The 14,269-nt window shown below is 40.9% G+C and overlaps 1 pseudogene; it reads right to left on the bottom strand.

Moving 5' to 3' along the window:
• Positions 1-1,295: 1,295 nt before the first annotated feature.
• On the bottom strand, positions 1,296-2,578 carry LOC149007767 (chalcone synthase 2 pseudogene; annotated as a pseudogene).
• Positions 2,579-14,269: the final 11,691 nt, after the last annotated feature.

Genomic DNA, 14,269 nt, shown 5'->3' with positions numbered 1-14,269 from the left:
GTATCTGAACTAGGTCAAGACACTTATTTGATGTAATTCCTTAGGAGAGTTCTTTTCTTTCCTTTCCAATTTAATTTTCTTTGAGGATCAACTTTTATACAAGTTTTGACTTCACTTTTGCTTATTTGATTTGAGATCCTTCTGAGATCCTTGAGTACTATGATTATCGATTCTTTAATATTAAATATTTGATTATTCTTGCTTATTTGTGTTATTATGTGAAATGGTGTGTGACGTGACTTGAAACCGGATCTTGTGATTGTGGATTACTCCCTCGAGTATTCGGGTAAATGGACATCGACTGGGTGGATGTGACAGTGGTACAAGAGATGTCGCTGCCTGAAGAGGCAAGTGACATAGAGATTGAGGAACCATTTATGCCATTACATGACCCTCTATGTTGTTGTTTCACATGTTCTTACAATTCACACATATCATAGGGATGGGCATGTTCATTGATATAAATTAACATTTACATTCATTCCAGATATTACATTTATGTATTCCATATGGATAACTATAATAACCATGGCATATTTGATATAATAATTTTATTGATAAACCTTAGCTACACCCAGTGGGGTGTGATTTCTTTTTAATTTATGGGGTGGATATTATAAATGGTCCTAATTACGATTTTGTATACGATGACACAATGAGGCATCCATATCATGGGACTCTAGGTTCCTCGGGGTAGACTCGGCACACCCAGGGTGGGGTGTGATAGCCTTTGCATAGGACACTAGCACCACTATGCCAAAAGCACATCCATATATAAAACACCTTGACGATTTTTTCTTTTTTTTTAGGTCATCATCAACTCAGTCACAAAGGCTGAGGCCCATTGGTCCAAGGGAGCTAAGGGAGGGGGTGGGGAGGTGTGGAGGGATGAAGGCTCGAACCTAAGACTTCCTTAACCTTAATGCCTTTTTATAGGAGTCTGCCTCGAAAGAATTAAAAGGAAATACTCTACACAATAGAACAAGTTAACAGTACAACTAAAAAAATGCATGCCCACCATGTATCGATAGTTTTCAAAGACTGTTTTACCAAAAAACGCTTTGAGTAGATATAACAATAGTAATTTAGACAAGAGGAACTTCTGCTCTTGACATAAACAAATGCAATACAAGAAAATTACATATATGGGTGTCTTCCACCACCCTCTTCAATTGGAAGAATTCAAGAGAGACCAAATAAACAAGCAATGAATACACAAAATAAATAAAATAAAATCCCATAGAACAGACTGTTACAATAAATTAATACAAACTAGTAATATTAGTTGGCTTGGGTTATGCTACATAAGATCCTAATAAAACACCCCAATCAAACCCTTCTGCAGTGGTGGCTTTCCCTTCCCTCATGGATTTATTTCTCATCTCATCCAAAATGAACATCACAGTGGGGCTTGACATATTACCATATTCGGTCAATACTTTTCTTGACACTTTCAATTTCTCCTCCTTCAAACCAAGGGTTGTTGCAATTAGGTCTAGGATTGCTGGCCCACCAAGGTGAGACACCCAAAATATGGAGTTCCAGTCACTAATACCAATCTTGCTGAATGCTTCCTCCAAGCATTTTCCTTTGTTCATAGAAATTGTTTTGGCTACATCCTTGGATAAGCTGATTGAAAGACTTGTTTGACGCAAGTGCCCTTCTCCCATATCATCAGAATCTGGGAGAATTCGAGTACTTGCTGAGAAAAGTTGGAAGATGGGATGCTCAATTGACGTATTAGGGTTTGCACCTACTATTAAAGCTGCAGTGCCATCTGTGAAGACTGCTTGCCCAAGCAAGGTGTGGAAGTCAGTCTCAGTAGGTCCCTTGAAGCCACTAACTGAGTTTAACTCGGTGCATACAACAAGGACTTATGCATCTTTGTTGTTCTCAACAAGGTCTTTGGCAACATGGAGGATGTTGCCAACTCCATAACAACCTAAATGATACATCATCACACGTTTGACAGTCTGAAAGGCCAAGAAGCTTGACGAGTTGAAAGTCTGCACCAGGAGCATCAACTCAATGGTGGTGAATACAATATGGGTGATCTTAGATTTGGTCTGCCCCCACTCATTGATGGCTTTTAAAGTTGCCTCTTTGGCCAACTTGGGAACTTCAACAGCCATAATATCTTGGCATGGCGTGCATCAAGTGTTGCAGCGGTTAAGTGATAGAAGATGGGGTTCTCCTCAATCATTTCCTCTATCATGTAGAGATGGTGTTTTCTATTTGTTGATCTTTCCCAAATTCGCTTGAACTTCTCCTTCAATCCAGTCATATGCTCACTCTGGGGATCTGAAGTAGAAATCTGAGAAGTCAGGCTCTGATAACAACTTAAGAATGGAATTGACTAGATAACATTCAAGAATACAGAATTATTACCATCTTTATCAAGTTTGCTAATTTCATTTGGTCCACAAGTATTTATATCCCAAACGTCAATATCAAAGGAACATACAAAGTCTTACAAACCTTGTTTCCAATATGCAAACCCTTCTCCATCAAAATATGGAGGTCTAGAGGTGTTAAGTCCTTCGGGTCTAGGGGAGAATTGGTTGGATGATGATGCCATGATCTTCTACTCTTTTAGAGATTGATTTTTATCTCAATTTGAGTTCTCGTTTTAATACCAATTGTTAAAGCATCCTAGAGGGGGGTGAAGAGGTTGCAACTAGTGGTTTTGCCTAATTTTTCGGTTTAATTGCAAATATAAAATCTTATGTAGCTTTAAGTGAGATTATGATATTGCAATTAATCACTAGACAAAGGATTTTATAGTGGTTCAACGTTACAAGTCTATGTCCACTCCTCTCTTGGTCTTAAGAGAGTATTTCACTAGTAATTCTCTTTCAATACAATGGGTAGAGATCAAACATTTACAATCTATGTTCTATAGGGCAAAAACACGCTTATAATCTTTGTTCTAATGTAGGGCAAGAATACCCTTGGCAATATTTGTTTATTATAGGGCAAGAACACCCTTATGCAATTCTAATCAACTAGACTAGAATCGAACAAATTCAATATATGAAATTAAAGATATTACCTAACAAGGGGTGTGACACTTTACCTCTTGTGTGAGTGTGATGCAATAAAAATGAATGTATGATGAGGATGAATGCACCCCTAATTAAACACCAATAGCCTTCAATCACCTCAAGCTTAGCTTCAATGAGCTTACTTAGACACTTCGGTATGTTCTTCAAGGTTGAGTGAGGTTGGAAGGCAAGTAATGAATGTTTCTTCACAAATTGAGAGCTTGATAGTTGTACGGGAGTTAAAGGTAGAAGCTCTCAAATGGGGTTGGTAAGGCTTATAAAGATGGCATCCAATTGCTTTGCCCAACTTCCACTTGCTTTCGTATTGATCTGAACAATCATAACTCAATATAGACATTGGTACTTCATGTTTGCTGTCATCAAAACTAATGGAGGCTGATGTGGCAATGCTGACTTGACATTTCCCAACAATGTCCTATATACTCATTCCCAATGATAAAATTAAAATTGACATAAACCTAATCCAATCAACTAAAAGATTTCTAACTATAATTAAGGACAAAAAAGTAATCTAGAAATAGACATAACTTCTTTTCTTCGATGAATTGCAATCAAACTATCGACCTACCATCACAAACACGTTATTGCTAACTTCCAATGTTAATGAGCCTAGATGTGCATATATTGTAATACTGTAATACTGGGTCAACTGATTTTCCAAAAATCGAACAAGATATCTATAAAAACAAGAGTATAATTTTTGCCAAAAATATACCAGAATACCGTTTTGTCGCATTGATTTTGAAAGCACATCAACATATGACACCTTGACTAATCACACAACCGTTGGATATCCATTTTAAAATAGAGGGTAAGATTTGGGCCGTTGGATTTCTTAAGTTATATGGGACCTCACAAGATTATTTCAAACATAATCCTTTTGATTCTATTTTAAACATGCAATACTGGATTATTTTAATCGCTATACTTTGCAGTGTACCAAATATGCATACTACCAGCCAACCAAACACCTCGCAATAGAATCTTTCCAACTTGGACACTTGAAACCAAGCGCACCAATCTTTGCCCTTAAAATCGAATCTTCATCCATGTTCTTCTAATGACCATTAGATTCACACCATTCAATATTTCAAAAGTACACGTTTCTCACTAAGGATAAAAATTCTTTCAAAAAAGCCCCAAAGTGTTTAATTTTTTTTTAACCCCTGAATATAGATAACATCATGGAGAGAAAATTTCATCAGATGTCTACACTACCCAAATTTGTTTTTATATCACACACTCTCATGGGAAACATCATAACTTTCCCGTTTGATATCAAAATCACAATCTAAAAAGTGAGTTGGAAAGAAGACTTCATGAACTACATTTTTTTAGTTGCAGATGAACCCTGAAAATAATTGCATAACTACCTTAAAATTCATCCACCATGATCCTTGTGTAGTGACCTGTGAAATCCACCATCCTAAGGAATCTTTGCTTTCCCCAAAACACTTGAATCTTCCCATAAGAACCCAAAACCATTGTAATAGTGTTAATCACCCTCTAAAAACACAATGAATACCCAAAGCCTTCTATGGACCTTCACTTCAATATATGCCATGTACTCTTACAACATATTGTATTTTGGTTGCCAACAATAACAACATATACAATCTCAGCCAATGGAACAACACTTCATTACTCTGGCTTATTGAATTGGCAGTTATCAAGAGGTTCCACTTCATTGTGTGGAAGCTGCAACCCATTTACAAACACCGGGACTGCTCACTTAGTCCATGGTAAGCCGTTGTATATTTTCTTGATAAAAATGAAAGAACAAAGGAAAATGGAGACTCTAAGGCCCATTTTGGTATCTATTATCATTCTCAAGTATGAGAATTTTTTATTATTTTAAATTGTTTTGCATCTATTATCAGTTTTGTTTTTATTTGAAATAATAGAAAAGCCTCCAAATTCATAATAGATTTTTTTGTCTATTATGGATTATGGTGAGAATTTCATTATCTTCATTTATGCAAAGGAATACTTAAAATTTTATTGTTAAGATGAGGATAACATAGTCAATACACATTCTTTTTAAAAAAACCATACTTTTTTTTTTCTCTCTTTTTTCACTTGCTCACTATCATTTTTAACAATTTTTTACTTTGACATACTAAATTATTTTTCATTCCATAATTTATTTTTGACAAAATTCACCAAACAATTTTTCATTCTTGATCAATAATGAATTATTGTACTTATTTCTTTTAAATATATATAATAGAGAATGAGAATTGATACCTGATGCGTCCAAAATCTGCTCAACCCTCCGATTGCTCGATGATGACCTACAAAACAATCGTTAGATGTGGTCCGACCATTGGGGTCGGGAGTCCACCTCCGAAGGCTAAGTTAGTTGATGAACTGATCACAAAGGCTCTACTTGAGTACATAGTAGAAGTATGAATACAAATATTGGGAAAACAATTCAATTACCTTTCTTGTACATAGGTCATGTCTTATATAGGGTTTACCTTCTAATCTCCTTCGTTGGATTTATTCGAGCCTTCTTCAGGTGACCGTCCGATCTTAACAGTTAGACCCGTTAGTGGGGTAGTGGATAACTTCCTTTGTTCATACGATCCTAGTACTAAGGATGTGGCAATCATCCAAGTAAGCACGATCATTTGTTCCCGTAAATGTTGTTAACAGTCTCCTTGACAAGTTGTCCACTCCGAGAATTGCGGATTTGGGCATGCTTGTTGATTGAGTCAGGTTTCTTCCTCAGCAAGCTATCTTCAAACCTAGCCCACTCAGATGCAAGTCGGGTTTGTTTCTTCCCGACCCGGGTCGAGGGTCGAACCAAGGGCAAACCTGGTTCGACGATGGTTTCTCCTGTATCACGAGCCCCCCAGGCCAAGCGTTTGGGTAACCTTGAGGGCTTGGTTTGAACTGGACTTGATTATCAAATGAGGATTTTGAATGTTCTCTCGCTTATTAAATGTCGAATCACATTTAATGCTGCTGCATCACTTTTTTTTCTTGAGTTTCACGAACGTCATCCCTTTTTCTGGGGGTGCCACCACATGTCCGCTGCAGCCGAAATCCTCATTGCTTACAAAACCGAAATGACGGTTTCTCAAAACGTCCATAGTGATTCGATTTGGTCAAACTTTTTCGAAACGTCTTCTGATCATGATCGTTGATCCTGAATTATCTTGACCGTCCACATCTCTAACGATTTGCCTGCTTAAAAACTATTCGTTGTCTTCGCACGTTTCATTCTCTTCGTCTGGAGCTTGAAACTTCTTCACCTTCCTCGCGCCCTAACAACCTTCTTGCTCTCATGTTCTCTGCTCTGGTGAACAAGTAAGTTCACTGACTCTGTTGTATCCTTTATTGATCTTGATTTTTCCTTTTTCTTTCGTCTCTGCTTTCTTCTCGATTATAAACCATAGCCAAACCTTCCTAGCAATGGGAAGCGGTAGGACTTCTAAGGAAGGTTCTTCTGAACATAGCGCCGGTCACGATGACTTTGGTGGTGAGGCTTCTGTCTCTGTCCCCATTGAATGGTCGGATAGTGACAATCAAACTTTAACCGCCATTTGGTATGAGTTCAAAGAAGTGAGCCAAAGAAAAATGTAGAAAAAGATATTGAAGTTCCTTCCTTGCCTGCTGAGTCTGAACCATCCAGAACTCCTAAGGCAACTGCCGAGGCCTCTCGGCAACTCAAGAAACCTAACAGACCCAAGGAGGAACCTGGCTCTGTTCCTTCCACCTGCACTGTAGTCGAACTCCCTTCAGCGGTTGAACGTTTTGACTTTCCTCCCTCGTACTTTCTTCGAGCTCCCAATCCTGATGAAAGGGCCAATTCGAACCTGCCTAAAGAGTTTTCTTTGTACTTGGATACTCTGGAGAGTGGAGTCCGCTTTCCATTCTTCAATTCTTTGTTTTCTGCTATTTTGAATCAATGGGACATTTGTCCCGGAATGCTTCTCCCCAATAGCTAGCATTTCATTGTTGGCTTTTTGGGTCTGTGTTTTGAACTTGGTGTTGAACCTTCTCTCCCTCTTTTTGTACATTTTCATGCTTTGTCTCTTTCCAACCCTTCGGGTTGGGTTTTTCTTTCCAAGCTCAATAAGGTTGAGGTTGGATGGTCGGGCAGTATCCTCGCCAGGGGAACCTGTCCTTCCAATCATAAAGGGTGGCGCAAACGGTACTTTTTCTGTCGAGCGCCTTAGTCAGATCTTAACTTCTCGATCACCTGGAAGCTTCTTTCTTCATACTCTGAGGGTAATTGTGTCCTTCCTCTGTCCAAAGTCGAGAAAGCAGTTGCCAAGAAGATCAAGTCAATTCCATGGTACTAAGAGATACATGGTTTTGAGATGGAATACACTCCGACTCTTCAATATCGGGGCTGGCTCGTTGTGAGCTTTCTAACCGTTGCATTTGTTTTTCTGAATGTATTGTGGCTTTGTTCTATTATCTAACTTTAGCCTTCTTTGCAGTGCCTCCCAAGATTAACCCGGATGCCCTTCGGGCAAAGGCGGCCAAGGCGGTTGTAGCTGCAGAGAAAAGGTCTCCTCAGACACTGACGTCAGAGGAGATAGCTGCCGTTCCCCCTCCGGACCCTTCTTACAAGGGTATAAGGAATCTGAAACCAGTGGGTGAGGCCTCAGGGAAAGGGAAAAGGCCAATTGAAAAAGAGGCAAAAGTTCCCTCTCCAGCCCGAACCAAAAGGAAACATGACCCGACCGAGGCTTTCATCCCGAAGAAATCTCAGAAGAGTCAAGACTCTGAGGAGATATTTGTTCCTTAATGGACGCTGAGTATGTCAGACCGGGTTACGCAGTATCATGCAAAAGCTGCGGAGTGGAGCTCTCTTGGTTTAATGCCAGCCGACTGTCAAGCCTTTGAGTTCTTGAGTGACAATACGCTCGTTCGTCTCTCTACCAGGTACTGCGTTTCCTTGGTCTTCTGTCATCTACTTTGTGATTCTCTTTAGGACTTCTTGATAATTATCTGCCTTTTTAGATCTGCCATGGAGAATTTCCACCAACATATTAAAGCTTTGAACAGGATTGGGTTGCGGTGGCTCCCAACTCCAAAGTTATGAGGAACAGCTGATGCTGGCAAATTCTGAGGTTGATCGGTTGAAGAAAGGAGTTGTTGTGCTGGAGGAGGAGAATGCAAAAGCCAACATCTTGAAGAAGGACCTTGACTTGTCCTCTAGCCGTGTTGGTGCTTTGGAACGTGAATTGAAGAAGCAAAAAGGGTTCGCCTCCGAGTGTAGTGATAGAATTGAGATTTTGGCTCTTGAGAATGAATGTCTCAAGAAGACGGTCGTTCCCTTCAAACCCAAACATCTCTCTCAAGACCTTCGGAGGGACTGTATTCGCAAGTACTTGAGCAGTGTGCCCTTCAGTGACTTGATGATTCCTTACAATCTTCAAGCCTACCGAGCGGGGCAGAACGATGTATGGGAGGCTATCCTCATGGCAGACCCTTCTTTTGACATGACTCCTTTCTAGGGTGCCTGCCACAAAGAGATCTTTGAGAAGCTCAAGCTGCCTTTCCCTGAGTGGGCCCAAGAGGACGATGATCCTTATTCGGCAAACCTGGACATAGAGAAATTTCTTAACGATTCGCCTCCTCTTCCCGATGAGTCTCAAGAGCCTACCGCTGATGCGGATCCTTCTGCAAAACCTTCCCAGAAAAAATAAGAAACAATCCCCTCTTCTTCTTTTTTGGTAAGGGTCGGCCCCCGGGCGTTTATCAATGAAATGAAACTTTGCATTTTTATCCTTGAGCTCCTGCAATTGTTGCCATAATAAACTAGTAGGATTCTTTTATTGACATACTTAGAGAATTTTGCTCCTATTCTTCCTTCAGAGCCACGTTCAGGTATGAACTAGGCTTTTTTCTGAAGCCCCTGTGACTTACTTAAAGCATCTCTCTCCAAGGTTGCACTCACTTTCGGATGAAAACCAAACGTTTCCTCGTATTGGCTTATGATTTATCCTTCCCAAGAAATTGAAAAGGCTCTTCTCATTTAATATTGGTGCAATGGTTGGTTTTTTTTTTTTTTACTGCGCTCCTTCGTATCAAGTGCACAACACTCCACGTGGAGATTTGGGACGACTTTAAGTTTCGAATTTGAAGCGTCGTTATCTCCTGACCATTGATTTTGGATTTGGTTTCCGGTATTTGAACTGTCCCTCTTCCTTGACCCTTGATCCATATGAGCCTTAACCCGTCACATCACCCCCTGGGCTACTTAAATCCCTCAGGTGTGCTTCAAACTTCCTTTCGTCCTTTGTGAGAACAATGGTTTCTTCGTCTGAATACTTTCTCTCCGCCATTTCTGGCTTCGCATTTCTATCTGAAGACTTGTAGCGATACTCTAAACAGGATTCGAACGAGTAAGTTTCCCTTTTCTCGTTCTTTTCTGATTATTCTTTGACTTCTCTTCCCTGAATAACTCCAAAGTAGTTTACTTGGGGTTGTTTGTTCTGGAAGCTCTATCCTATCATTGGAATACCTCTTTTTGATATCAGAGAGTATTCCTGAACTTCAGAAATCTAGGGTTTTCCCTTTTTCTTTTTTGTTTGTTGACCTTTAGTAACTGGTGATGTTTGTCTTTCCTTGCAATACCTCCAAAGCTTAACTTGGATGCTATTAGGGCAAAGGCTGCCAAGAAGACTACTTCAGTAAAGAAAAAGGTTGCTCGACACGAAGAGGTTGATGCTGTTGATTCTCCTAAAGTTCAGATTCCCACAGCTTTAGCTGGTGCCTCGTTTGCGTCTTCTTCCATGATGGAGACCATTCGGCCTGCTAAGGAAGATGTGGTTCCTTCAGCTATCGCTCGGGTCTCCAAAACCCCAACTGGCGCCTCGTTGGCATCTTCCTCCAAGCCTACACAAGTCATGGATGTTTCTCCTCCAATAGTGGAGGAGGTTTCCCAAGAGGCCAACGGTGATGCTTCCAAGAGGAAGCGTCCTTGGTCTGATGATGAAGTATATAGGCCTTCTTGGTCGCTGAAGAGGTCTAACTTGGTGACGGGCGATTTTGAAAAGGCACTGAAATGGTGCACTTTTGCTCAAGTGCCCGCCGAGAATAGAGCCTTCAATGCTGTTCCAGACGAGGCCTTTATAAGGTCATTTGTGATGTAAGTATTTCTTCATCGTCTTTCCTTCTGAAATATTTTATGCTCCCGACTAACTCTTGCGGTATTGCAGAAGCCTTGCTGATAACTTCCACAAGCAAGTGGAATCATCTTTTTGGCTTAGTAGCTTAAGTAATGATCTTTCCCGGCTTCGGGAAGAATCCAAAGCCAAAGATGCTGAGATTGCTCGCCTTCGGGACAATCTTTGGGAAGTTGCCCGAGTGAAGAATTTTGAAATTGGGCGGCTTTCTTCGGATTTTGATGGTGCTAGGGAGTGCATCCGTAAGTTGGGGTGGGAAGTTGAGAGGATTTCGGAAGAGCTGAAGGGGTCTGGAGCTAAAGCTCATACGCCTCAAAGGCAAGCCATTACTTCTCTGCCCAAAACTCTTCCGACTGATGTTCGCAGGGCTTGCATCTTCAAATACTTGTAGAGTAAGCCATTTGTTGATATGCTGAATACCTATAATTTGTAGGCTTATCGGGATGGCGAGAACGAGGTGTGGGAGTCGATCCTGAAAAGGAATCTTTATTTCAACACGGCTCCCCATCATAAAAGTTGTCATCACGAAGTGTTTGAAAAGCTGCGACTTCCTCTTCCTGCTTGGGCTAAGGATGTGGTGGACCGGCCTGTTCCAGATCCAGATATAACTCATTATCTTGATGACTCTCCTCTTTTGTCCCCCCTCAGAGGGTTCAGCTACGAAGAGCTTGTCTCGAATGTAGGTCTGACCAAAGGCCAGGCCTCTTCATTGGTCAAAAAGGGCAAAGAAACTTAGAGTTCCTTGTTTTTCCCTGGAGTTACCCAACGAAGGGTATGGAATTGCGGAGTTTCTTTTGTAGGTGGGAGCTTACGAAACTCTTCACGATCACTGAGGGTGAGAGGGGTCGGTCTTAATTGATGAGAGGACCTATGTCTCCATGGTTAGCAGTCCATCGTGCTTTGGTTTTTCTTCGTGGCTCTGTTGCAACATATGAGAGCTGCATTAGTTTTTCTTCTTGACTCTGTGTTGCTTCTGAGAAAGCTGCTTTGGTTTTTCTTCCCGATTTTGTTTCGACAGAGGAAAGTTTACGGAACTCTTCGCAATCACCAATGATGATATTTAGAATTCGTTGTTTTTCGACCGAACGAAGATTTGACCTCAACACTTGTTGTCTCATATGTATTTTTCCCAAGAACTTTTTGATGTTGTAAAGGTTGGCCCCTTCTGGTCGTTAGAGAAATAAAGTATTAACTTTATCCTTAAACTTTGTCAATCAATGAAGATATTCATTTTTTCACCAAAGTCTTCCTCTGAGCAATTCCATAGGATTATTTTTCTTAGTTGGTTGAAACAAAGCCTTTGGTTTAGAAGGTCTTAGCCGGTCGGAACTGAAGCCTTTACTTAGAGATTCCTGAGAATTCTTCTAAGCTTGTAGAGGTCTCATTCGGGTTTTAAACTGTTGACTCTGTGACTACTTAAGAATTTCCTTAAAAATTCATTAAGCTTTTGAAGGTCCCACTCGGGTTTTAAACCAATGCCTCTATGACTACTTAAGAATTTCCTTAAAAATTCATTAAGCTTTCGAAGGTCCCACTCGGGTTTTAAACCGATGCCTTTACTTAGAGATTTCCGAAGAATTCTTCTAAGCTTTCGGAGCTCCCACTCGGGTTTTAAACCGATGCCTCTATGACTACTTAAGAATTTCCTTACAAATTCATTAAGCTTTTGAAGGTCAAACTCGGGTTTTAAACCGATGCCTTTACTTAGAGATTTCCAAAGAATTCTTCTAAGCTTTCGTAGGTCTCACTCGGGTTTTAAACCGATGCCTCTATGACTACTTAAGAATTTCCTTAAAAATTCATTAAGCTTTCGAAGGTCCCACTCGGGTTTTAAACCGATGCCTTTTGATTTGACCTATTTTTGCTGGATAATGTGTGTTGCCCCTAATCTAAAGATATGGTGTTGAAAACCGGAAATTGCATTGATTGAACTGAATTCTCTACATCAAAAATGAAAATGATAAACTTCTAGGGATAGTATTTCTTCAGATGCCTTGCATTCCATGAACGATCTAGGTCTCGTTCTGTTGCCATGTTCTTCAGCTTATATGCCCCCTTGCCGACCGGCTTGATTACCATATATAGTCCTTCCCATGAAGGATCTAGTTTCTTCTGATGGCGTGGATTTGAAGCTAAAGTGTTCCTTAGAACCAGGTCTCCCGCTCGGTATTGGCGATGCTTTACTCAAGAATTGTAGTGTGATGCTATCCTCCACTGGTAATGTTGAGATAGGGCAATTGCTTTTGTTTGAACTTCATCTAGTAGCTCAAGGCTATCTAGCAATCCTTGTTCATTTGCTTTTTCCTCGAATTCTCTTTCCCGAAGTGTTCCAGCCATTACTTCAACGGGTGCCAATGCTTCAGATCCATAGGCCAATTTAAATGGAGTTTCTCTAGTGGAAGTCTGAACTGTAGTTCGATAAGCCCATAGAACATTGTGCAATTCTTCAACCCATAAAGCTTTGTCAAACTCGAGTCTCTTCTTTATTCCATCAAGTAGCGTTCGGTTCGTAACCTCCACTTGCTTGTTGCTCTGTGGGTATGCTACTGATGACATTCAATGTTTAATCAGGTAAGTGTTGCAGAACTGCTCCAACTGTGGGTTGTCAAATTTTGTACCATGGTTGGTTACAAGGATTTTTGGCATCCTAAACCGATAGATGATAGATTCTAAAACGAACTTCTCCACCCTCCTTTTGGTGATGGTCGCCAGAGCAATAGCTTCTACCCATTTCGTGAAGTAGTCGATTGCTACGATGAGGTACTCCCATCCGCTCATGGCCTTGCTAAATTTTCCCATAATATCAATTCCCCACATCGCAAAGGGGATGGGGTAGAGAATTGAAGTTAGGGTTTCAGCTTGCCTTTTGGAGATTGTGGCATGAATCGACAGGTTTTTGCAGCGATGAACGTATTCCATTGCAGTCTCTTGAAGTTTCGGCCAATACAAACTGAGCCTTAGGATTTTGTGGGCTAGAGCACGACCACTCATATGCGCGCCACAAATCCCTTCATGAACCTCCGCCAAAGCCGTACTCGATCCTTCGGGATCCAAGCATCTTAAGAGGGGTCCAGCATAAGACCTCCAGTACATCCTTCCATTCTGCATTATAAACCTTAACGCCCGCACCTTGATCACTCTTGCCTCCGTTGGATCTTCTGGTAGCTTATCATCTTTGAGATACTCCACGATCGGGTCCATCCAGCAGTGTTCGGCTTCAATATAGGATATCTCCTTTTCTTGAATGCTTGGGAATGCTAATTCCTCAATGTAGACCGAAGGGTCGAGCGTCTTTTCTTTGGCATTAGCCAATCTTGAAAGCTCATTTGCTATCGCATTTTCTTTTCTTGGAATCTGACATACTTTCAAATTCTTGAATTCCTTCTGCAAAGTTTGCATGATTTCTTGATATCTCTCCAATCGGGGCTCCTTAATAGCATACTCTCCTTGCACTTGATTGACAATAAGCTGTGAATCACTAAAGATAGTTACCTCAGCTATTTCCAGGGCCTTTGACAAATGAAGTCCAGCTATCAAGGCCTCATACTCTGCCTCATTGTTGCTTGCTTCAAATGTGAACCTCAAAGCATAGAGAATGATGAATCCTGCTGGGCTTTTCAAAAGAATCCCAGCTCTAGCTCCATGCTTATTGCTCAAGCCATCCACGTATACCTCCCACATGGTTGGAATACTAGGTTCGGCCTCTTCCTCAGTCGGGGTAGCCGGGGTAATGGTTTCCACCACGAAATCGGCCAATGCTTGGGCCTTGATTGCTATGCGAGGCTTGAAACTTACATGGAACTCACCAAGCTCAACCGACCATGCTACCATTGTTCCAAACAAATCAGGCTTATGAAGAACTTTATTCAGAGGAAAAGTAGTCAATACCTCTATCGGATGTGCCTGAAAGTATGGCCTTAGTTTCCTGGCTGCTGTCATAAGAGCCAAAGCTTGCTTCTCGATCTGGGAATATCGCGTCTCTACGTCGAGGAACATGTGGCTGACATAATAGATTGGCCATTGCTTCTTTTCTTTCTCTCGAACAAGTACCGA

Source organism: Hakea prostrata, chromosome 8, assembly GCF_041222555.1.
Source record: "Hakea prostrata isolate BN-2017 chromosome 8, UWA_Hpros_2, whole genome shotgun sequence".
Lineage (NCBI taxonomy): Eukaryota > Viridiplantae > Streptophyta > Magnoliopsida > Proteales > Proteaceae > Hakea > Hakea prostrata.
Note: the sequence above shows the minus strand (reverse complement) of the source record. Positions and strands in the feature narration are given on the sequence as shown.